The sequence below is a fragment of the Haliotis rufescens genome, unplaced genomic scaffold, assembly GCF_023055435.1.
Source record: "Haliotis rufescens isolate VD_foot unplaced genomic scaffold, xgHalRufe1.0.p SCAF_95, whole genome shotgun sequence".
Classification (NCBI taxonomy): Eukaryota; Metazoa; Mollusca; class Gastropoda; order Lepetellida; family Haliotidae; genus Haliotis; species Haliotis rufescens.
The window spans coordinates 112,947-140,675 of record NW_025964389.1 but is presented as its reverse complement, the minus strand read 5'-3'; the positions used below and the strand labels follow the sequence as shown (position 1 = coordinate 140,675).

Genomic DNA, 27,729 nt, shown 5'->3' with positions numbered 1-27,729 from the left:
GACTCGACGAATATCTACGACGTCTTTCCTGATTATTTTCTTCTTTTAGATGAAATAAGCTTGCCGTGCGACAGGTCTTCATTCACACGGCCCTATATTAAAATTATCCTATCTTGCGATGACTTTCATGATATTTCCACTATGATGGAACTGAGGATACAAAAGGTCAAGGTCAAGGTCAGTTTGCTTTCAGTGCTTCTACCCAAACAAATTTTACCAAACTATTTTCTTGCTTACATGTGCATGCAGTCTTTGATTTTAAATATGAAGTAGCTATTTGGCAGTTTCTTGTTGAGATATATGCGTACATTGTTCTATCGCAAGACATGGACAGACTGGCCATTATGTGTGTATGAAAAGGATGCAATGTGATAACGGTTAACCGTTGGTGTTAACTCTCTTCCTATTCTGTATCCAGGATACGTCTAAAGAACCGGCCTTCATCTTGTCACAGTCTGCTCCCCATCTTACGCAAATTACATAAAAATGTCTTTCTGCTGCTACATTGATCTGATTACTAATTGAGGTCTTCAAGGTAGTAGTTATTTCCAACATAAACAAGTTTGTCAATCTTTACACATTCTTAAATTCGAGACGACGCATGCGCAGTGTGAACGACGCGAGACCCGCCACGAGTCGAACATGTCGAGTGATATTTGAGGAATACAAACGATGCTACCCATTCATTATTCAAGATTCGTTACGCTGAAGATAATTGTTTCGTGTTGGTTTCGAGTCATGTTACAAATATCCGCCTTCGGGATGTTTGTTCAAAGTAGGACGTCTGAACTTTAATCTGGGGAAGTCATTAGTACACGTGACTAGTCGCGCGACGCTCGATTTAAAATGCGAAGTTTAAAAACTTCGAACTCAGTTTAATTGTTTATAATTGATGAATGAATGGTCAGGTTTAGGAAGTCATATATCACATGCTTTAAGGGGGTGTTATTGTTGTTTTGGATAAAATGAGAAGATTGGGTGACGCAGTTCGGTACTTGGTGATTTATTGTATTTGCACCCACACATCATCATCATCATCATCAATTATTACCAGCCCGCCATCATGATTATCATTTGTATCATCACCGTGTCGTCTTCCGCGATGGTCGTCATCGCTATGTTCATAGACTCCATCTTGTCCTCTTCATCATTATCATTCCCATTGTGTTTAATGTGCACACGTCTTTAACATCACTATCACCATCACCACCATCACCACCACCACATCATCATCACCATCCCCATTGTGTGTTTAATGTGCAAATTTCATTGACATCTTCACCACCATCACCACCAACATCATCATCATCACCACCACCATCATCATCACCATCACCATCATCATCACCATCACCATCACCACCATCATCATCATCTTTCGAGTCGCCATGAACAGCAACAGCAGCGGAGTCATTATCGTTATCACCCTTGTTTTTGTCCTGAATGCTCACACATCACAATCACTGTCTTTTATCATCATATGCCTTGTCATCACCACCTTCACCTCACAATTATCATCATTATCATCATCACGTTGCCTTTAAATTCCGATCTAGTTCTGGTTGGTTGACAAATCTCGGATATGACAAACGTGTTAAAAAAAATTGCAGTTATACTAGACACAAATTTATTCTTGCCCCCCATATCATAAATAAAAATATTCTTAGCAGGTGATCATAAGGGGTTTAAGGGGATCATAAAGATCTTTTTGCTTCGCCTGCAGCAGAAAACATATCAAAAATATTTTCGCAGACAATTCATGAAAATATTTTCCCCAGTTCCCTGACGTTCCCAAAGTCAACCTGACCTGTCCTTAACCTGGATGAAAAGCATTCATTACCAAAAAAAATTTCATCAGAAAAGGAAACAAACAATTCAAGATTGTACCCTCTTCCTATATTTCTACGAATAGATACAGTTCAGTCAAATGACACGCACAAACGCTCAGTCTCAATGCATCAAAGTAAAAGGCATATTTATTTTTCAGAAGATTAAAATAGGAATAAACTGTCCCTGTTGTGGTGTTGTTTATCTTAACACATGATACCCAAAACTAAATTTAGTTTCAGTTTTGTGATACCTTTCATTATCTCTGCTTTGTTTACCTAGCAGACTTCTCGTCGCGCGTGTGGAGCTATCATGTGACAACCCCGCAGCAAATGGCCACGTGACCTGGCGCTAATTCTTGCTGTGAAAGACGATCGAGTGAGCATGATCTTCTAACAAAAGGATGAACAACAATAGAGCAATTTGGTTTCATTTGATTGAAGAATAGGTGAGTTGGGAGAAGCAGGCTTTATATTAGGTTTTCCATCACACTTTTCAACAGTTTAAATACAAAACCGATTAGTCAAATCTGACATTGCCCTTTCTCACTTTGTAGCAAATGCTTTCCAGGGATTTAGTAATGTGAGAAGTCGTGCATACTGCGTCAATACTCTTTTCGTCAATGAAAATTATTTTTCTTCCTGTCCCATCTGCCATATTTTACAATTGTAATCAAAATTTCCAAACAGGATTAAAACCGTCAAATTCAATTTGGTGTTAAAAGTGACAGCGGAATTTACAAATTGAAATGGATCCGTAATTGTTTTGCATTGCAGGAATTCTTCTTTTAGTGAACTCATATACCCATGTGCCAATGAACAACTCACCCGCTGACGATAATCGGGGTTGTATAAGGATATGGCGAATGTGATTAATACCACAGTGAGCCTTTGTAGGGTTGGCAATTGCTCTGTGGTGTCAGGAACTGATATTTTTAAGGTTTCTCTTCTAAAGGGAACTTGGCTCGGCCAGATTGGCAGTGCTAGCAAATGTGATTCAAGACTGTCAACCACCACTTAACCACTAAGTCACAGATTATAATACAGTAAACTACGGTTATAACGAACTCAAAGGGACCACTAATTTTAGTTCGTTATAACCGTAGTTCGTTATAAGCATATATATACAGCATATATACATCAAATGGCCGGGACTAAAAATAAGTTCGTTATATCGGTCAGTTCGTTATAAGCGTGTTCGTTATAACCGTAGTTTACTGTACGTATCAATCTAATTGTGAATAATGTACCAACCTATTACAAGGAGCAAATGTCTTAATTTGAACATACCTTGACTGATAATGGGCACTCTATTATGTTATAGGGGCGGTCGGGTAGCCTAGTGGTTAAAGCGTTCGCTCGTCACGCCGAAGACCTGGGTTCGATTCCCGACATGGGTACAATGTGTGAAGCCCATTTCTGGTGTCCCCCGCCGTGATATTGCTGGAATATTGCTAAAAGCGGCGTAAAACCATACTCACTCACTCACTACAATGTTATACATGGCGGTGAGAAATGGTTCGCAGATCTACGAGTGAATGTTTAATTGCAATGTTTCTAATTGAAAATAAGTATTATTGATTAATTGAAGTTTTGAAACTTATTTCAAGATATATTAAGAAATAACGCAATGGAGAAATATATATATTGAGAAAATGCATTGGGAAATACAGTAAGTGTATATAAATATGCAGTGAGTGTGCAGTACTAGGTACAGGTGTTTCTATACCTACACCTAAGCGGGAATCAGCTTTAAGTAGCAATCTATCGAACGCTAAACGGTGCATTTCGTAGCATCATCACTATTACATAGTGATTCACTAACATATACTCATGCATGATAAAATTGGAACCATACAATCGACTCTGGATGTCAATCATTCGATTGTCTGGTCCAGACTATTATTTACAGACCGCCGTCATATAGCTGGAATATTGCTGAGTGCGGCGCTAAAGCAACAAACAAACAAACAAACAGCAGTGATTTCTTATGAACATGGTAAGGGTTTTGACGGTTTTCTTTAGCAACGATTGAGCTCTGTTTGCAAATGGTCTGAACGTGTTGGTCTTTGGTACATTTAGTTTGAAAGACACATTTAAAATTAAAACATGTTTAACTTATTGGCGTCGTTTTATTTATTAACATAATCAACATTTCAAAACACTGTTCTAAAGATCAAACGGATTATTATTAAACTATGTGTTAGAAGCAATATCTATGTCTGTAGTCGGGTGGTTGTTGAGGTTACAAGCATAGTTTAACAATAGCATAACAAATATAATTAGTATGTACTCCTTTGACCATCCCTTGATTCGCGAAGATGTATCATCCCCAGGCTTGTCTTCCCACACATCGAGTTGGTGGGTAATTTGCTGCCCCTCGTAAACTAAACTAGCAAACATAAGTTTTCGGTGCACTCAACGAAATCCACGAATGTTCAGAACGAGAGTGATGAAAGTGTCAGCACGTATTACCACCGCCATATCTCACGAGATTTCAGCTCATTCCACGAGAGTATGACGAAATATGAAATGCCTACTTAAATACTCCATGACAGTAAAAAGGGCTCCCTAAGTAGTTAAAGTTTGTATCATGTTTCTGCATCACCCCTATATAACTCATAGATTAATAGACCTAGGAGACCTAGCTTCGAGGGGGGTACCTTCACATCTCGGCGGGGCGAGAGTTGGTTCCGCGAGACTTTATCTGGCCGGCGCCGAGATTTCGAAGTGGCTTCGCATTGCCCCCGCATGGAAGGAGCTTGAAGGGGAGGGGAAGGCGGGGATGGATCGTAAAACATGGAGACTTTCTCAGAATTATTGTCAACGAGTTTAATTTTCTGATCGTGTTCCTGGCTAGTTCCCACAGCGTAGCGTTCGCTGGAAGCACTTGAGATGTACCTCGGTTCAAGGGGAATGCCTGTTAACACCGTGTGAACGAATTCCTCAAACAGCGCTCAGGTGTTTGGGTTTTAAGCACTGAAGCCATAGTATCCTTATTGATGTGATTCGTAAACCCATGTTCATGACATAGTTGGAATCGTACAATCAACTCTTCTTTTAGCAGAGCTTTCTTACAAATATGGAAATAGTTATGTAGCTATTATTTATATGAATACACACACAACAATACTAACAACAATACAAAACGTACTGAATAATGAAGAATGTATAACAGGAACGTATCTGTTCTTGTACAAATTCAAAGTTATGAGTTTAATTATATGATCTGAAAAATATGTCTCCTTACGAAAGGAAAATGGTCAGTTATATCACTGGCTACTGTCAGCGTTGTATGCCTGTTGTTTGCATATACTGATACCCCGCATACACTGGGAGTTCATAGGCGTACTGACGGAACAATGTATACCTCTGTGTTTTGCTAAAATGCTTTAACATGGTCAACACAAAAAGTCACTGTAAATAAATGCGCCAAAACCCTTTGCATAATCATAAAAAAAACTCCGCTCAAAGCGTTTTACGATGTGTAACTGATAAGTGCACTATATCACTTCATTGTCGAGTATTCTCTGGGTTTGTTTCGGGGTTTTTTATTGTTTGTTTTTGTTTTGGGTATACACAATTTAATTGCAAATATGAGTAAAACGTCAACCAGTCTCGCTTATCCGCCGAAACAGATTCTATTGGGCGTAAAAAGCAATCTAGAAGTGAAAATTGTATGAATGGATCACTGAAAATCAGCGATGACACACGCTTACCAATACCGTAGTTCCGTTAATTTTTTAGATAAGTATATTCACGGATTATCAAGACATTTCTATCAAATTGAACTTCACATTTTTCATCAATCAATCCATATATGTCAAGTTCGCCCTTCTGTGGAAAAGTACATGTTGAATGTCGTTTAAAGAGAATATTAAATAAATAAATTTTGGGATGAAATCCTTTCACGTCTGATTTCACAAAATTGACCTTAAAGTGCAATTTGTATAGTCTACTCCGTGAGACATTCGTGATGTCATCATATGTCGCTTGTTCCCCAGGTTCCGGTGCCATTTAAATGTGACATGAAATGTTAAATTGAATTCTCATTTTACATCGGCCTTTCGAAAAGACGAACTCCTCAATGACAGACTAACTGGAATTCCACTTTAATACGGACTTATACACCGGCTGTATACCAATCCATGGATGAAGAAATCGGTGCCAACATCTTATGTTGTTCCGTCTGAACGGGTGTCTGTAGGCGTATCAAGTACGGCTCTGCAATACCGTTTCATCAGATAGATTTGATTATACTTCTCTTGTTTGATACAAAGAACAAAATATAAAACATCAACGCCAGAGAATAACCAGTCTCGGTTATCCACCGAAACAGGTTCCATTGGGTAAAATAGCGATGACAATTATATGAATGGATCACTGATAATCAGTGATGACACCAGGTGTTCGCGAAAGAATTTGCATAAAAAAGTGTTTGTTGTCTGAACATTTATGTTGCAATGATAAAGCTATCAACAACACTGGCAGTAGTAAAAGTTATATCTTGATATCCAACATCTTAGAAAAGAAGCATCTTTGGTTAAACGTCAACTGACAAAAATGTTAATGAAGTTTTTGTATTTCATGTATACTATTGCAATGCTGAAATAGGATAGAAAAAGAACACAGGTTACTACTTCAGTGTAGTGTTCATCTATAGTATCTGTTTCTTTGTTCACTGTTTTTTGGATTTGACTTTTTAAACACAGCACTTTCAAATCAGAAACTGTTGCTTGTGTTAAGTTTGTAACATTTGAATTTTAAAGTTGATTAACACAATATCTAGTAACAATGTTTTGGACAATAAAAAACATCTAGTTGAATAAAACAATATATAGTAAGAATGTTGTGGACAATAAAAGAACATCTAGTTGAATAACACAATATATAGTAAGAATGTTTTGGACAATAAAAAACATCTAGTTGACTAACACAATATCTAGTAACAATGTTTTGGACAATAAAAGAACATCTAGTTGAATAACACAATATATAGTAACAATGTTTTGGACAATAAAAGAACATCTTGTTGAATAACACAATATCTAGGAACAATATTTAGTGCATCTAGTTGAAGAACGCAATGTATAGTTGAATAACACAATATCTAGTTGAGTAACACAATACATGTGTATATAGTTCAGTAGCACAGTGTCTGGCAACAATATTTAGTGCAATAACATAATGTCAAGTTTAATAACACAATGTCTAGTAACACTATTGCAAAAACTCATTTAGTTGAATAACATAATATATAGTTCAATTATTAAATATCTATTCTTAATAGCGCGAAGTGAAGTTGAACAACACTATATTGAGATGAATAACACTATTATTAGTAAATAATAAGACAAAGGATATTTGAATTACACAACATTATGATTGTTTGAAAAATTTAGTGGAAAAACACAACACACGTATATAGTTGACTGACCAACATCTATCTGTATTAAACAATATTAGGCGCCCTCTAGTTTCCCGTTTAAGGGGCGGTCGGGTAGCCTAGTGGTTAAAGCGTTCGCTCGTCACGCCGAAGACCCGGGTTTGATTCCCGACATGGGTACAATGTGTGAAGCCCATTTCTGGTGTGCCCCGCCGTGATATTGCTGGAATATTGCTAAAAGCGGCGTAAAACAATACTCACTCACTAGTTTCCCGTTTAAAGTTTTGAGACGATTTATGTTGACGGGCTTGCTTCGGAAGTATCACAACATCTCATTACCCCTATAAGAACCAACAGGATAGCCTTTTATTTTGTTAACAAACAAATCCTAATTAAATTTACAACCATAACATTACATGATAACCATATAATGACTCTTTTTTCGACGAAGAGGGTAATGACGTAACGACAACAACATCTCCCGCATATTGGAGAAATGTGTAATTAATAAATTACTCTGTTTGTCATGAGTGCACGTGCGATCAACACAAACAAATCGTTCCTCTCTCGTTTGCTTAATTCTCCGTTCGTCTTTTCGATCATTTCACGTCGTTGTCTGTCATTAAATCCTTAGCCGGACAGAACAAGATAATTCTGCTGAAGTCCAACTGACGAAACGGACCACTAGAAATGAGTTGTCTTGATTTAGTATTTGACGCGGAGGGAGATTCATTTCCGACTATGCCCAAGGCGGCTCAATCAGATGGACCGCTGCCGCAGTGCAATTACCAACGTCGTCGAATATTCCTTGTCCGCTTTTGTTTTCCCGTCTTTATTTACAACGCAATCTCTCGGACTATTTCGTTCCGGATCGAACCGTAATTAGCTTCCAGGTTTTGCTAATAACTGTAATTAACCAGAACGCTACGGCTTGGCCCGGTTCTGTAGTAAAAACCTTGTGCTTTGAAACACCGTGGGATAGTTCTTGAGTTTAATGCGTGTACCTTGAAAAAACTGTTCGCCAATGGATTAGGAAAATCAGTAAATATGTTCATTAAAGTATCAAATACCATTCCTTTCTTCCGCGTTCATCTTCAGCTGTTTAAAAGCCTCGATAGCGTTGTACTAATCAACGGAAATAATTATCCGGTCGGCTTTGACAGAGATCTACTGATAGCCAAGATTTCGTTAACTGGAGAAATTGGGAAGAGAAATAATTGGGTTTATTACAGGGTAAGATGTATGAATTATTTAGTCTATAGTTCGCCTGTCTCCTTAAGATAGAAGTTGATCTTAACACAACGTATCAATGACAGAACCCAAAGTGAAATATTTCCATTTATTACATACAAAAGCCCGGACTCTAATCACTTGTTCAGATAGGATTTGTTCTGTTCCATTTTAAATCAACCAGCTAGACTCTATATAAGTCTCAGATTATTATTACATTTTGTGAAGGGAAATATGGATTAATATTTTAGAATGCCATGCTGATCAGCGTTTTGGGGCATGAAATGCCATGCAGAAAATATAAGAAATATGTACATTTACAGTTCAACAAAATAATGTAGTGTTGTGTTCAATATGGATACCGATTAAAGGTTAATAAAATTAAAATATGATCAATATCGGATAAAACTGGTAATCAGTTGGCGAATTTATTCTGAAAAAAATCGCGATTATGGCATTTCTCAAACGCCTTCTTCGGTGCTCAGAGAAACTATTCCAAAAGTAGCTCTTTGAAATCTGTATCTCTGAAAGATATTTACAATGTATTAAAATCGACATCGACATCATGGACGCCCCGTCACGTGCAAGATATCGCACGTGCGCACTGCTGAGTTGTAAATCTCAGGTCTTAGATTAGCCCTAAAGATACAGCAGCCCTGTAGATGAGTTCGTCGGTTTCCATGGAGTCACGTGGTGTGCGCGCACAGGTCCCGGGATGGGTCGCAGCGGGTTTTGATTTCCGTATCTCGGAAATTCGCGCGAGATTTGATGCAAACGCAGTTCTTTACAAGTACTCAACAGGTAGCGAATCACATACTCCCGATTACACAATTGTGCTTAATCTCAGATAAGATTTATCAATGAAAAACACCCGCCATCATAGCTTTTTGTACAAATGTAAATTTGTTTTTGAAAACAAGTTATGAAAGTGCGTCACATTTATATGATGTTTAGCACCCTTTAAATTAGTTTCTTTGAAAAGATTAAAGTATAGGATGCAAGCTTTTAAAATGAAAACATAAACAGAAGTACGGTTTTAGATAATTTTGATTTAATGTTCGTGTTTTGGTAACTTTTTGATGTGTGGACGTAACATTAACTAGAAATATATGGAAATTTGTTCACTTGGAGGGACACCTGCTGAAATTGACTTCTTCCAACAAAATGTAATCTTGATAAAAAAAAATTCAATTACACACGAACGATTATATTATTTTTGTGTCAAGTATGTGGTGATAGTCCTGTTTATCAATAAACATAGACACGTGACCGTTTACTCGAAAGTTAATGGCAGGCATTACTTTGACCTTTCGAAAGCCCGCGAAATGGCATTAAACACAATCTTATATTATTAGTGGTGGAAATAGTCGCTACAAATCACGCCATAATATTATACTATGAATAATACATCACCTTGCACAGTTAGATGGATTTAATCGCACCGCGCGACCTATTCCAAACAACGCTATTCATTGCGATTTCATAATTCATAGCGAACTTCACCAGTCTAACACTTCAAAAAACAGGGTATGAAATATGAGACTGGTTAGGTATTTGTGTACGTACATTGCGGGCTGTCACGTAGGTTTAATGGCAGTCTCCCGTGGGTCTGGCGACACAGCGTTTATAATGGGGCAACCCCCTCTACCATCATCAGAAAATGACGACATGCGATCCCCAAACAGTAGGGCTCGCTGGCAACACTGAAGAATGAACTCCGTGACCCGTAAAACCGATTATAGTTACTTTTATTCTTATTAAAGAGGTTATATAGATCGCACCGCATGCTTCCAAAGCCATGTCAAAAGTTGTCTTTTTACTAAATTCGCAAAACAAGTGATGATTCACGAACAATGTTTCTCTCCGTAAATGCGTTTAATATGATAGTTCTTGGCTCGGCGGGATGGCGATTTTCTAGAGGTATTCCTCATATATCTAAGGGGGATAGTGTCATAACGCAGTCGGCATCCCCCCAGGGAGGCAGTGACTTGGCCCCCCGAAACAATCACCCAAGGCAGACGGCACGGGTGTAAGGGTATCAGTTCTCCGTCCGTTTGCTCTCCGTTTAAAAATCACAACGAAACCACTCTCAAACAGGGAAAATGACAGCGAGTTTTTTTCATGGCGCCGTTCTCAATACCCCCACCATACTGAGCAGTCTGCTCGATTCGTCGGGTACTTGAGGCTTGTATTCACATTTTTAATCTACCCGGTACCCCCTACCCGCTTTAACTTCAACAGAACCGGGTAAAGGGTGTATTACATTCGTCTGAAAGAGACGAAGTACATCTGAATCAGTCACTGGTAATTTCTGTTTAATATCGTCAAATTTAAAGCGGGTGTTTATGTGTTGGTGGACGAAAAACATAAATATGTATATACTCATTTTTTAAAATTAAAAGTATACATATATATACGTTAGACACAATTGTGTAGTTGTGTTTTTCAAATCATTTCAAAAGAAACAGAACAGAGTTCTATTTCACTGCCTCCCTGAAGATGTGAAAGTTTTTTTTCAAATTGATTAGGGGAAGTGTATTTTTATCCCTGGTTATTTAACCAAAATATTTACGGTTTGATTTAACCAAATATACCTATTCTGAAGTAAATTGATTGTCCTTGATTTTTCTTACACAAGGGTAGATATTAGTAGTTTGACGAACTTGTTTTTTTTTCACTTTGGTTTGGAGTATTATGTGTAAAGAAAATATGCACATATTTCATCATGTGGTATTATATACATGTTGGTCAGGATCCAACCGTACAGTATAAGAATAATTTAGTTTGTGTGTGTTGGGTGTGGGGGTGGGGGGAAGCGGGCTCATCTACTTGTGTTGAGAATTGTGTGGTTTCATTTTCAGAGAATAATCGACTTAAACGATTCAATTTGAGTCCAAGGTGAAGAGTTTAACCTCATTGTATGAGTGAATAACGAAGAATGGATATATCGAAGAAGTTTCTTAGCAGTCATCGGGAGTTGAATGTCATGTAAGATGCATTAAAACATCTTTATAAAGAAGTTACGTGGTTTACGTTAAGATAGTTCGTTACACCCGTGTTTATATTGAGTCTAACGTTGACTTCAATATGTTGATGTCATTTGTGGCACACTAATCATTGTTGATTCACGGTCATATTTTGTTTAAAAGTAAACAGCCAGGCAAAGAATGAATACACCCATGTTTAATGGTGACTAAAATGAAACAGACAAGAAATGATTATGAGATGCTGATGTTTTTGGTACGGGGGTCAGAGTTATTTTTGGACATTAACTTTGCAATGTTTCACCGACTGTTTTCACCTTGTCACTTTTTGATAACATTTGTAATGTTTGGGTCAAATCCATTTTTCATGTGTATACTGTCTTTTGCCCTGGAAAACAAGCACACTCAGCATTTTGTGCATTTTCCTGTGTACATTGCGAAAAGTTCACTGAGATTCATGTGACTTTCACGAGCTTTTTTATTTTACAGATACAACACAATCATATCTGACACAAAACACAACAAAACAGAATAGATGAACATCCAAGGGAGGCAACTGCAGAGGATAATATTATCCAAAATGGCCGCTGATTGGATCTTTCAAACGGTCCGCGCGCACTGACCCATGACTTTGCCAAAGGTGTTAAACCCAGATCAGTGACAAAGCAGTCATTATCACCTCCCCAAAAACGTTCCATTGTGCTGCTGAAAGACCTAGTGTTGGTCTGTAGGGTGCTCTTAAACCCGAACAAATAGAGTCGCAAGGCAATCTTTTATTCCGGCTAGAATTGCGAAGACTGGGTCAGATTCCTTCAGATAAACGGCCTTCGCTTACTATGTAGAATTACCGCGTCCACAAGCTCGTCCCCTAGTAGAACCAGCTTAGGGCCCTCCTGCTAGGCTGCAATGCCGTCGACTTGAAGTCCATTCTTGACAATTTTCTACTCCGGTTAAGGCTGGGTACTGGACACAAGGTGTTCGTTTACAGACATTAGGCTTCTACTTGACAAGTTGTTTCGAAGAAGTAACACTCGATATCCAATTTAGTCAGACTGACTGAGAGCAGTTGATCGTCCTGAAGAGATTACTGGATAGAACACACCCGCATCAGAATGGTGTCAATTTACAGGGAGCGTTCTGAAAATACCATTTAGTATGTTGATAAGGTAATCCGTTAAAATATGTCGGTATGGCGGGTACATTCGGCATTCGGTGTGGATCCTGAAATGGTCTTGATCGGCAGGGCTACATGACTTTGATTATTGTTCAAATACCTTGGTATTGTCTCATTTGAAAGGTGCGACTCAAATTTGACCCTCGGGTAAATATAAACCTACAAAATGTAAATATTAAAAAAACAAATTCCATTCATGACTTTACTTCTACCATACACACATGTGCACATAGGTTACATACATATATCATCCGGTACCTATAGTGACATCTCAAATAATGTCTCTGCGAAAAACAATTATATAAAAATATTAACAACCAAATAAATCGCCGCAAGCTCTTCACTTGACCATTTGAACAATGACTTTAAGCCTGTTTGTTTGTTTGTTTTTTATCGCCACACTCAGCAATATTCCAGCTATATGACGGCGGTCTGTAAATAATCGAATCTGGACCAGACAATCCAGTGATTAACATCATGAGCATCGATCCACGCAATTGAGATACGATGGCATGCATCAACCAAGTCAGCGAGCCTGACCACCCGATCCCGTTGGTCGACTGTTACGACAAGCATAGTCGCCTTTTACGTCAAGCATGGGTTGCTGAAGACCTGTTCTACCCCGGATCCTCGCGCGTCGACATTGAGCCTGAATATTTTTTCATATTAACAGGTTATATGTCGGGAGAGTTCTGCCGACCATCGAAGATCTCTTTTTCTGACCTCACAATGGAGGTCTGTTTCAATCTGATTGCGCAAGTAATGCTGAATTAACAGGTTTAAGAAGAAAACCTCGTGTTCTTACTGATTTGTCACGAGGCTCCAAACGATGTACAAATGTATATATGTTAGATATATTGATATGTCTCGCCGCGAATAGCTGCATGATTGCTGATGCGGCGTAAAGTCATATTCACTTTACCTCATTAAGTAACGGAATTGTTCCTGATTTTAACAATATGTCATTTATTATTTGAAAAATTACATGCAATATGTATCTTCTGTGTATGTGGATACACACACACACACACACACATATATATATATATATATATATATATATATATATATATATATATATATATACTCAAAAGTAGTCAGAGAATACCCGATCCTTTAATATTGCTATACCTAGTCTGTCATACCATGACACACCAAAATACATTAAGTGTAGCAATATGATAGCATCGGGTGATCTCTAACTTCTTTACAGTAGTATATATCTAAGATGGTGACTTCAGTTCAATTACGTGATATACATCAACTGGAATGTTGTTGTCTGTGCCGCAAAACAACACTCACTCAGTCAATAAACAAAACACTGTTCATAATAAACAAATAAAACACAACTCGGTATACACTTGTCCATAAACACGCACCACAAACACATACATATATACACACACAAACACACATACACACCACGCACACACATACACACACTCACACATTCCAACAGCTTTATTGCAAGAGCAACGTCTTGGGCGAGTCCTAGACATTTCAACGTTCATGGACCACATTTCATCATGGGATGATGGCCACTACGGCAGCTCCTTTTAAATATCGTGGACAGATAGATAAGGCAAGTCGTTACCTCTTAGCTCCGTGTGTCCTTACTTTGAAAAGTGCCCATAGATATTCCACAGCACTCAATCCAAATCACAAATCGGTGGCTATAAATATGATATGACTATCCTCATTTGTTTCCTCCAATATATACTTGTCTCAGAAGTTTAACCCCAGAAGACCAATTTATATATGTTATGCAGAATGATTGTCTAGCTATTCCCCTAGCCGCAGTTGTTACTGCTATGTATAAAAGAAGAAAATTTCAACTTGCATTGTTAATAGTGCACTTCTGATCCGTAAGTAATTGTTATTCTTCCTTATAGGATTTAACCACATGTTTATAAAAGTCTAAATATATTCAGTTTTAATGGTATTCTTCCTTAAAGGATTCCTCAACAGTTACAAAAGATATTAACAATGGGACATTTTCAAATAAGTACTTATAAAATAGTTATGTTACCACACGTTCGTATATATTTTGCTTTTGTATCTCACTAAACGATACTAGTATAATCTCTTTACATAAAACTGAGTTATTTTTTATCTCTCGTGTCTCATAGGCCAACTGGCCGGGTGGTATATTTTATATTTTGTCATGTACTTTGAATGTATGTTGTTTTTTTATACTACGTGACACGCAAATAAAATATTATCTTATCTTATCTAATAAAACTAAAACAATTGACATTTCTTTCAAATTACCCTCTTGTTCGTTACTAATAGAAATCGGCGACTCAGCGTACCATTTGTAAGTTTAAAGTTATCGGCGGTTAAAAAACATCCAGCATTATAGTAACTCCATGTTGATTTACTGTAATCTTTTTATCGCGTATTGTCGCTTCATAGGTGGCTGGGAAAGTGAGATCTTATCACTGCTGGACCAGATGAAACCAATATGAGCATTCGCGGGTATCAAATCTTTCCACAAAATATTTCAATAACGGCCATCATGATCTGTTAAAGCGGAGTATAATTTTTGGCTTCGGCTCTAAATCCCTTTAAAAGATCCCATTTTCTATCACATTTCGCCTCCTATCTAAACCTCAAAGCTTTAGCCCAACTTAAAGACATGAAAAGATTTCCTCGCGAAGGGCAGGTTAGGTGTTCAACATGGCGCTTAAGTGTAGATTTAAAAGTTGGATCTGTGAATGAAACGAAGCAAATATCGGCCAGGTGTAAGAAACCCGATCCGGGTGACTACTCGGGTGTAAGGAGCTTGTAACAGTCGCAGTGAGGACGGGTGACAGAGTGATAAATGAGCGAACTGAGAAGAAACGGAAAATGAATCACTTTGTGGCAGACGTCATTCAAATCGGAGCAATCGGGTGTCGTCTTCGGCCCGGTTGACCCAAAATCTGTGACAGGTATGCCTGAAACGAAATTTCATCTGTGAATTCGTTGGAAAGAAGATATGTGTAGAGTCGAGGAACTAGATGTCTGATTTCTTGTTACAGAATAACAGCTATTTGTGTGCGTACTGCCTACCGACCTGTCGGTCTGTCACGAAAAGTGTTAATGCCGATAGTATGGAATTAGACTATTAAATACAGTGACCTCTTTGTACACATTGGGGGATTGCCCTTGATAGCCGTGAAATTCTATATCAAGGAATGCATATCTTTTGTTAAAGGGTGAACCCATTATCAAAATGAAATATGCTGGTTTATCACTAAATTGCTTCTGTAGATTAAAATATGTTTCGCATTGTAGATACACTGTGTGTCAACGTTTGAAACGTCTGTCCTACACATCGGTCCAAATGCTTCATGATAACTTAGACTGCGTCATATAGCTTGAATATTGCTGAGTGGGCGTCAAACCACACGCAAAAAAAATACTCTATAAGTAATTTAACTTAAATTTAAATTAGGAATTCAGACAACAAATTTGTGTTTCACACAGATATATGTTTGACGTGAGAGAGCACGTTGCGTGTATTTGTGACGATAGAGGCGTGTAAGAGGGTGCGGACACACCCAACAACCCCCACCCACCTAACTCTCCCTCACAGCCCATTCCTTGTTCATATTTAGAATGAACACATCGTATAGTATGTATATCCAATACAATGTTGAATATGTCATTTATATCAAATTTTAATTGAATAAAGATATTTTAATCAAGTCATGTTCAAATTATTTTCTTTCAATTTTCGCTACCAATTTGGTTCATAACGGTGAATGCTATCAAAAAACATCTGTTTGCGTTGTGTTTGAAACACATTCAAATCACGTTACATTTGGCGATGCATTTCCTGTGAAGTGCTGAGTAATTGGGATAAATCCTGAAAACTCAATTTTAAAAGCTTAACTGCAAGTATTTAAAAACATCAGTCGAAACCCAAAGCACAAAGCATTCTGTTGATAAAAATAAGAATTCAGCTAGTTAGTGTCACGTGGACTAATCACGTGATCCACGAAATATTTTTTTATCAGTGATAAGGGTAGAGACAACAGGTTCAGCCAGCGAGGTATTGGAATCTAACCCCGGGGCTCTTTCCGATTCACTTATCCCGATTCTAGGGCCATATTTATTTATTTTCTGAAAGTTATCGCTAAATTCCTGACAGAACGTAACCTATCAACACAACCAAAACTGTCCTTTGATTCCTCTAAGCAAAAAACTTTCCGTTTGGCGAAGCAGACGACATTATAAGAAAAGGCGGGAAAATGGCAGAGCAAACGAATCCCATTCCCTTCCTATTGTCTGCGGTAATTAAAATGTCTGCTTATAACATAAAATCAATGAAATGGATAAAAGACGTTTTATTTCTCAGAGATTCAATGCCCGGCAAGATTACCTTGTCTCTCAATGATTAGAGAGCTGGTTTCGACCAAATATTACCAAGTCCGTTGTAATTTTAGCAAGCAGTGAGAATCGCTCAAACCCTGTCTGGAGTTGACACATCATAGTGTTCCGCCGCATGGACGCAAGACCTGGGGCGACGCTGCTGAGAAGTTGTTAAAGAAATAAGCGACGGCGCATAGTTTCTGATGGTACCCAGAGAGGAACAAGGCCGTGGCATAACGCGCCACCCCGGGAGAGAATCTCAAACCTGAATGACAAATAAAAGTCTGGCAAATGCCTCCATCCTCATTCAAACTTAAGACAACGTTGGTGGAACAAGGCTATTTCCATTCATGCAATTTCATAACTGCGTTATTTCAAACTTAATATTGACGGATTAACACCCACCGTAGAGCGGACTAATCCATAACACCTTAATTAACGGATTAACTGTTAAGTCGAACAGGTGAAATTAGTGGTGATCAGGATTAATCGATAATTACAGGTAAGATTTATGCAAATGTTTCCGTGTGTGACATTGTTTTCATTTGTCATGCTGATGTCACGTACGTGCGCATCCTTGTCGCTAATCAACATTGTGTCACGGTGTAAATTCATTCAATTGTACAAATCATCATGAACTCATTGTTCGCCCTTTTAAAAAATAAATTATCAAGCAACAACATCTATTTCAACCATACAAATTAAAGTCAAATGTGTGATCATTTGATTGAAGTCATTTTAACACATTTCACCAAAATCTCAGATGAATATATTTAAATAATGAAGCAAGATAACATTATCCTCCAACTTTCTATACACCCATATTTCACCGTGAAACTCTCGCACCATCAATCATGATGTATACAGTGAACACCTTGTTATAAATATCAATTTTATACTGACGTTCCGAGGTCACATGGCGAAATTCAAAGGCCCCCCGGCCAGGCTTCAATTACAAACTAGCGAACACATGTTTACTGATAAGATACAATTTGTTGACTTCAAACTTCATTAGCCAACGCTTAAATGCTCCACTAGCGTTCCTTGCTAAATCCGATGTTTTGTTCATTAAATTGTATCATTTGTGGGCGTATAATGTCGGCTGATGAGCGATAAAACACGCGAACGTACAAAATAAACATATTTTTTCCCGTGAATATTCACAATTCGTCGTTTTAGTAGTTCGCGGTTGTCTGTATCTGATCTGGATCTATTCACTAAAATGTCATTAAGGACTTTTGAGATGCGTGTGGCAAGACTTGCTAATAGATTTCAGTGTTTAGATTTTTTTCCTTCAAAGAGATTTATCTTTTCCATGATAGATGTTCATTTGCGTATCGGCAAATGGCTTTTACTAAAACTCCTCATTTCGTAAATCTGAAACGAACGAGTAATTAATTACTCGAGAAACACATGTATCTAGGTTTGTTACTGACAGAAGTTCCTTCATCCGCTACCGTGAATCTGATAAATCATTATACCGAGTAAAGCAATATTTAATATTCTTAAAATATGTCAACAAATCTGACATATATCTGGGATATATGCTCATGATTGAAGTATATATAAGTATGTGCATATATATGTCCAACATCAGGTAAAACATGGAAATTACTGCTTTGTCAAGGATATTGACTTATGATTATTTCAAATATTTATTCATTCCCATATCGCGTATATTATGTATGATTTGATTATCCATGGACATGCTATTAGTTGTTGACAGGAATTTCTGATAATAGAATATACCTGTGTTGTATGATCGAAATCTTTGTGTATATAATTCGAAAGATAAAACTTGACTACAAATCGTTACGTGTTAGCGCTCCCTGATCGAAATAATCTGATAATCTAAAACGTTTTCTATTTTGAGTATTTATTACTATTGAAATTGAATATTGACTCAGGTCAGTAGGCATGAAATTATTCAAGTTCACACATGATGAAATATTATTAATATGATCGAAGCATACGTAGAAATGAATTAGAAGAAGCAGTGATATGAATGTGGTAGGAATACATGTGTTGTTTGTTTGTTTTTTAACGCCTAACTCAGCAATATTAATTATATTCCAGCTCTATGACGGTAGTTGCAGTTGATTTTATTCGATTATGAAATATATGTTCTTGCATATTTCCCAACATAAATAACATATCTGACATATATTAGATAATATGTTTACACTCAAAAATAGCATATAAGTATATTCATAGATATCGACGTTACTGTATAACATTAGGAAACATATTTACTGTAAAATTGCAGTTTTCATAAGGATATTAACTCTTGTGATTTTTAAGCATGTTTGAAATGAAACATCGATATAGGCCTGTATTACAGAGATGAAACAAGTAGCAGAGAGAGAGAGAGAGAGAGAGAGAGAGAGAGAGAGAGAGAGAGAGAGAGAATGTGACGGAATGGTGGGAAGGTTGGTGAAAGGAGGGGGGGGGGAGGGGTTGCTGAGGGTGGTTGTAATACTGTATCACCTGTAAGTTACCATGACAACAAAGCATCAAAACAATGTTCCATACCATATAAATTGTATACTGTATGAAACAGAGAATGGCATTGACTAATATCAATATTATGTATTTGTAATGTTTATCTTGCCTTATAATAAAGAGGAACTAAATTATAAATTAATGCACAAAATAATTATAAATGTCCTTTGTCAGCGCCAAACTCATAATGCACTTTCCAGTGATGTGTTAATTTCGAAACCGATTGTAACCTTGCCTGTAAATCGTTCTGGTATTTAAATAAAAGACAACGTTCAGGTGTGATGGTATTCTAAAACTATAACATTTCTGTCACATGTGATTTCATGGTCTAGACGTGGCAGAAAACATATCATATAATATCGATAAAACATGAATATTATAATACAAATTGTCAACATAAACTCGTGCCATTGACATACCACACACATCTTGGAATGTGATAAATATGTTATCGAGTGTATGTGTGCCACACGAAACAGGTGTCCTTCAAATCTGTTGTCGGCAAAAGATCAAAGAAGGAAACTGCGACCAGGTGAAACTGTGGTTAACATTAACATTGACATTTCATTAAATATATGAACTGTATTTTGTCTTAAATATTTGTTGATAACACAGTATAACAATAAACAAATATAATATTCAATTAAGACAAATTATTTGAAGAAGGTATTATTCTGCTTGAACAAACAGCATGCTTATAAAACAACCAACCGATCACTGATGTACTTCACATTGTTTTCGTTAAAACGTAAGACTTTATCCCAGTGTGACTCTCAGGCTCGTGTGGAGGCACTTTCAAATGAACACAGTGGTCAGCAAATAGCATTAATATGAAGTGAGACAGCTTGGTGACAACATATTGTAACTGTCCAGGTATTCTGTAGAGCATTAATTTCATTTGGTTACTTCAACAGCTGGTGAAACTTATCAAATTTACCGTATCGAATTTGGGAAACTTCATAAAGTCATAAAATGTTGTAGATGTAACATCTGCAGATTGTTAAAACATATGATCAAAAGCTATGTTCTAAATAAAACACGATTGAATCATTAAGACACTGATGTATAGCGAGAAGGCAGATAATAAATCAAACTGTTAACAAAAATATTAAATTCTCGGACTTGAGAGTTTCTAAATTAAAATCGAACGATTAAAATCATACTGGCAGAAGGAAGAGACAAACTCAGAATCTAATTTATTTTTAATTTCAAATATCAATTCCAGCGCGTGACCGTATGATGGCATATAATAACGCAAAACAGCACGCTCAACCAACTGCTCTAATATATTCTGATTTCCTTGGCTGGGGTAAGGCAACATGTGTTTTAATTGCACAGGAATCTCGTGGGGGTCGGGCTACTAATCAACGTGTTTAAGTCATATCAAATTGTCCAACGAGTACTGCACTCCCTGTAGTTTCTGCTATCTTATTTTTCATGAATTAATTCAAACACCACAGCGGTCTAAGGACGCTTATTTTTAGCATTTCAACAGCTGTGTCCAAACTGTACAATTTACAAAATGTATTGCACGTGTGATTTCAGATATTGCTTTGACATACATTTGACGTAATCAACACGCTCATTTGAATAGATAATACTGCAGATTATGATATTGCGACATTTGATATGAATAACTCAATTGTTCTCGTAATAACAGTGGCAGTACCGCGAAATAAAAATGGATGCGTTTAGCTCCACCACTGCTCAAGTGTAAATGTCGTGTAGTATTATTGCATAGTAAACTAGTTTATCACTACCACTGTACGTATACCGTTACATATTTTAGACTTTTCTTGTAAGATAATTTCTATGCTTTTTGTTGATATGAATCATCTATATTTGCACTATTATTGCTTGTTTTCTTAAAATATATTCGCAGTGGGTTGGTACGTCGTTTAATCGTTTATTCATTGAAAGTTTACATTTGATTGCATTTGTGTTTATTTTAATTGATTGGATTAATAAAAGTTAATTACAACGATTCTTTTAACACGCTTGTGTTTGTTTTCATATTTTAGACGATTGTTTACCCGATATGTTGTTGATTTAAATTCGTTATTATATACGTGCCCTGTCTTTATTGTTACATCTGTAAGTTATCGGGTTTCGTTATTTATGTATATGTAATTGTTTTTTTGGACTTAGTCCTGTACTTACACCGTGCATGCCATGGTTTTGTTACTGACTGTTCTAAGCAGGTGGTGTGACTGCTGGCAGGGGGGCGGTGGCTTACTGACTTGTGACCCTCACGAAAAAACAATGTCTTCATGAACTACATTAACCTAGCACCGACATATATTGAAACGAACACAATAGTACCAGGTTTGATTTTAAATGACTGATATGGTTGATGTTTGACACAGAACGCACTGCCAGTGTCCTCTGAAAAAGTAACGTGGGTTCATAAACCAATTATTACACTGGTAACAATAACAATAGTAGTAGTAGTAGTAGTAGTAGTAGTAGTAGTAGTAGTAGTAGTAGTAATAGTAGTAGTAGTAGTAGTAGTAGCAGCAACAACATCAGTTGTAGTGGTAATAATAATAATAGTACGTAGTAGTAGTAGTAGTAGTAGTAGTAGTAGTAGTAGTAGTAGCAGCAACAACATCAGTTGTAGTGGTAATAATAATAATAGTACGTAGTAGTAGTAGTAGTAGTAGTAGTAGTACAAGCAGCAGTAGTAGTTCCTTAACTGAGTAGCAGCAGTAGTAGTTCATTAACTGATGGACATGCCTAAGAATTTACTACAGAAATAATAATAATGATAATAATACTAGAATTGCCAACCATTAAATAACCAATGAAAGAGAAACTGAATTTACGGTAATAATACAGTTGATAATACACATGATATTTGATTAACAACATGCTTTCCTAAAAATAATATAAATATGTTCATCATCATCATCATCATCATCATCATCATCATCATCATCATCTTCATCACCACCACCACCATCACCATCGCAATGGGCGACGTTTGACAGTGAAGATCGACTCCATGTAGTAACACATCACAGCACCGACTGTCCCTGGTGGTGGATTCAGCATCAACAAACAAAATGTCAAAATAGGATCAAATAAGCCTGGTTTCTTTCCAACTCGCACCATGGGAAAAACTCTCCGTCTAAATTATAAACAGGTGCAGAGCGCATATCTCCGTCCGCGAAATATCAAAAAGCTAATTAAAGCCTCAAATAATCTCATTTCTAAGAGAATTGCCCCAATATGAACATACGATATTAAGACCTTTTGAAAGTCGCCGGCCAAGCACCGTGGAGAAGGCAACTAAGACTAGCATATGAAGATAGCACTGTAAGACAAGACGCGCCTTAGCTGCTGATAGGCAAGATGAATGCGCGGAGATGCTTATCCACTTCTTGCATCTTTTCTCGCATATAGAACGCTGAAATCTAACTCGAGACGGTATCTGTAGAACTAGCGCTGTTGATAAAAGCGACATACCCATACATTGATGAAAGCGTTGTCTCGAACACTTCGTCATGTCGCGAGCTCCACGACTAATCTGAGAGACATCAAAACCATCACTTTATAGAATTTTTTTTTTCTCAGATAAATCTTATTCCCGGCAAACACGGGTAACCATGGCAACGACAACTATGTATCAGATCCCCTTCGCCACCATGCTGGTATGGTCGGAAACATCCGTTCTTGAAATCTTCAGGGATTTTCTATTAATTAATGTCGAGAATAAACCGCACCTATGTGGAGAGGGTATTCTTTGTTGAAATGGGCCCACCGTTATAGAATCAAAGACAACGGTATCTATAAACATGTGATGTCGATTACATTTTATGAAATAGCTTATTCGTAGAACCATGTGGTAGGTGAGTGTTGTCTATCGTTTAATGTATTACCTTCATTCAAGATTTACATGAAATCCCCGTGTTAAGCAGTCAGTGATGTGTTTGCACCTTTGGTATCTTTTGTGTCGATTCTCTTAAGAACAAGGTATGAGCTAAAATAGACAACGGGTTATGCAGTGAAATAGTCACACAAACCTTGACAAATCCTATCCTATGTGTTCATATGGATGACAACTAGACCTTCCCCATTTCCACACAATGCATTTAAATGTTTGGGACTTATAATTCTATTTTTTATATGTCAAAAAGGCTGATTGTGAAGTTTTCAGAAGCGTTGTCCTTATATGTGAGCAAGTCACCTATCTGCTTTCAACTGTTTTGAAAGTTAAAAAAACAAACTTTTCACTTATTTAAATCTGAACTATTCTTGTGTTCTTGATAATGTCCAAAACCTGCAAGAGCTGGAAAAAACAAATTCCGTTATTGTTTAAAACAGTAGTTTCAAATTCCCGCATTTCGAAAATTTGACATTTCCATTTTCAAACCAATATTTTAAAGTTTCCGCATTAAAAAAATGACATTTCCTGTGGTCCAAGTGCCCTTACCGCTGTGCCTGGTTTTGAATTGCGCTTGGTTCTTCTAATCACTGAATGATTTTTAACTTTAGAAACTTTTACAACATGTATCTGCCTGTCCATATTTCAAACGAAGTATTTAAATATTCCCAAGGCGCCCAAATGTGCATGTAAGAAGATGAAGATGTGGACTAAATGTATCCGTCAATATAGCTATTTTTTCTGTGCAATCCCGTCCACACGATTACACAGATACAGTTTTTTTACCTTTTGTTCTTTCGTATTCCGTCAGAAATTATTTTTTAGATTTGTCAGCATGACGTATTATTACCACGAAAGATACAGAGACAGCCAAAATGCAGGGGAAAAGAAATCATACGCTTAAACATTGGATTCGACCAAAACATTAATCAAAACTAGGCTGAGAGCTTAAGCAGCCGCTGAAACACTGCACAATTAAGGTCCAAAACACAACTATGATACCCGTATCAAATACATCACCATCGAATAACCATTTCTGATTTGTTTCATTTTTAGCTACCATCAAACATTGGTGTATACTCTCTTTTCCCCGGCAGTTTAAATGACTGGATTAATTCATATATACCGAGGATAAGAACGTTAAAGGAACTATCTAGATAATTAAGTCAATTTGTGTAGATTATATATATTGCTTGTTGATTTCCACCGACTTACCGGCGTATTAACGTAATCGCAAAAATGAAAACAAAACGCGAACGAGAACATACATATCTTGAATACCGATGCTCTGGGTTAGCGGTAAAATGGTCGTTTGAAAAGATGTTATCGAAATGAAAACCACGAATTAATTATGTATCATAGATAACCTGACTGAAAATAAACACTCACTGTAATCCTTATTTCCAATACAAGCTCTATTCTCGGATAGAGAGCTGTGGTCAGTTTGAGATAAGCATGCACTGGATCGCACCGATAACGGTGATAACAGCGATATGCGGAGATAAGGACATTTTTGCTGCTGAAGCTGACTATACATCGCAAATCAACGTTGGTCTAAATACAGTTCTTAATTCGATTACTCTTGTTTCCAATTACCGTATTCCCTGCATGTTTATTATTATCAGTTGTTTATTTCTCTTTTCTGACACGTGTGTGTTTATTAATCTTTGTTTATTTGGGATAGACATTCGGCGGACAAGCATTCAGATGTTTCCGTGTAAATGCATACTCTTAGTGTCATTGTTGTGTTAACACACCCACTATGTGTCCGTTGAGTGTGTAAATAACTTAGATAATCTAAATCCAGTGGTACATTAATGCGTTTTTCATTTGGTTGTTTTTTATCTTCAATGTATATATACCTTGAATATAAATTATTCGTTTATCTATTATACATTATACACCGTCTTTCAAATTTCTGGTTAGGGCTCACTGGTCGTTATATTGTAGATATGTTATTGCTGTTAAGAGACATGTTATTTCGCTATTTGTACAGTGTCTTAAAGATGCGTATAACTAGACTCGATTTTAGAAAGTGGCGAAATACAGTCAGTAGATCGCACGGTGCTTAACCTCAATTGTTCTATTTCATTATCTACGACTACAATTTACATACATATGCAATAAGTCCCCATTTCATAAAATAATAATTACAATATAAATATAAAAATATATATATTTATATGAAATTGAACACGAGTCAGGTTTCTCATTTCAGTCTATAAAATACTGTAGTTTAAGTAACAAAACTGTTTCTTTGATGGAATTCACAATATATTCGCATTTTAACTTTTCACCTTACCAGAAAAGCTCATTAAGACCGTGGGTATAATCGCTTCAGATGATAACACTGCGGGTACTCTACATAACATATGTTTCTTAATCTTCCTCCTCTTTAAAAGAGCTCCAATCGCCGGGGAGCGGTCATTGATGCGGCTTTAAACTTCATTTATTCTCAACCATAAAGAGTTCTCCCTTGAAACGTTTCAGCTGCATTAGACCTAGATATTAACCAGGTTTATATTTGTGCGCGGTATTATCCAGTTCTGGGATGTGTCAGAAGAAACAATTTGAGACAATATTGTTGTGCAAACTGAAACTCGCGACCCTGGACCCTCCTACAACGGATACGTTCACGATGGAGGAGTTGGAAGGAGGGAGGGTGCGTGTTTATATTGCCGGGGGGCAACAGATCCGCCATCATATTCTCCACCCTGGGGTTTTACGGGGGTTTGGGGGACGCGACTTGATGACGACATGCTGGGTGTATCGGAGTCTGCCACAGAATCGGTATGGCGCCCTGGATGTGTTCATCAAAACTCGGAGACCTTGGGAGGCTCACAACTGGTTTACCGACCACACAGATTCTGTATTGGTCATTTTATGGGTTTAACGGGCTGTAGCGAATGTTTGTCGAATAGGAAAACACACCACAATTCCGGATGTAACGAACTCACATCGATGGTATTGATATTGGTTTGGTATATATCCGAAGAGACCATTTTGACCAGTATTGCAAGTTCTTATTGTGACTATACATGTGTTCGATATAACCGATAGTTCGATATAACGAATTCAAATGAAACTGTCAAATGAATTTGTTGTAAATATGACAATCCATATTTGGAACAACCACCATAAAACAATTTCCAGTGAACGAGATATTTGATCATTTTCAGCCGACCGCCTCCGTGGTGTAGTGAAAAGAGAATCTGCCTGGAGAGTAGAAGGTCGATGGTTCGATCCCCTGACAGCTTCAAAGCAAAAAACGTAAATGATACTATGCCACAGTTAAACACGGACAACCCACTCAATATATGACTCCGAGCCGACCAGTCCTTGTTTTATCATCCCCTTAATTCCTAGCGCCAGACAGGGCAACAACAAGTCCCATCTTTTAACGTCTTGTGGTATGATGCGGTCATATCGAACTACCGACCTTCCGCTCTCCGGGCAGACGCTCTATCCACTATGTTGAATCTATGAGTTGGTGTAAGATTAGGGTCTAAGAATGCCAAATGAAGACTAAGTTGTAGGAAGGTACAGATACCAATCAAGGTATCGCAATACTACCACAGTAGTTGTACAAATTACAACAATATCGCAATGGCTTTTCAGCAATTGCAGTACAATTTCAACAGTAAAAAGAACGCCAATAGTCACCTTTATATAGGACCATTTGTTTTTTGCATTATGGTAGAGCATTATTTTAAATCAGTCATAGGTCATACAATGTCGTATTTGCAAATATGTTGAAGAATCCAGCATGTCGCATGAGTTCGTTTAAGGTATCGTAATGCTTGTATGTGTCGTATTGAATATAGTATCTTTTTTCTGTTTCTGTATTTCAGTACGAGCTGTGAGTCAAGTCAAAACCTTGCTGGTGTACCTGATTTGAATTTTGCGTTTCTCCCGAGTGGTGTTTGCCAAGGCTGTATGTTACTTTCGTCTCTATTTGTACAATTTACAAATATTTATTTGCTATATAAAGCTTTTACAGATGAACATGGTTTAACCTTTGAAACTAATTACAATATTATTTGTTTGCATGGTGTAACCTTATCATAACATTTTATTGTCAATAAATCTTGTCATCATATTTTCAAACTTCTATCATGAATGATTAGCCCCACGGGTGCACGAAGCTCGACAATGTGTTTTCCTTCCTTGGAAATATTTAAGACGATGCATTCAGTACACAGTGCCATTGTTGGTCAATGTGGCAGCCACGGGGAGATGGTTTTATTGAACATACATTACGGTCTCATTTCTTTATTTCTCGAAAATCGGTGGTCAAATAAACTGCAGGGCAAAGGAAAGAGTACACCATGGTCGATGGTGATCTATTTGATACGGGCATCTTAGTTGTTTGCAAGTTTGAA

At 37.2% G+C, this 27,729-nt stretch overlaps 1 long non-coding RNA gene across 1 annotated transcript; it reads left to right on the top strand.

Annotated features, from left to right (window-relative positions):
- LOC124112638 lies at positions 1-27,446 on the top strand. Its single transcript, XR_006857638.2, has 3 exons — positions 1-177; positions 2,110-2,275; positions 27,199-27,446. It is a non-coding gene; the product is annotated as an uncharacterized LOC124112638 (long non-coding RNA).
- Positions 27,447-27,729: the final 283 nt, after the last annotated feature.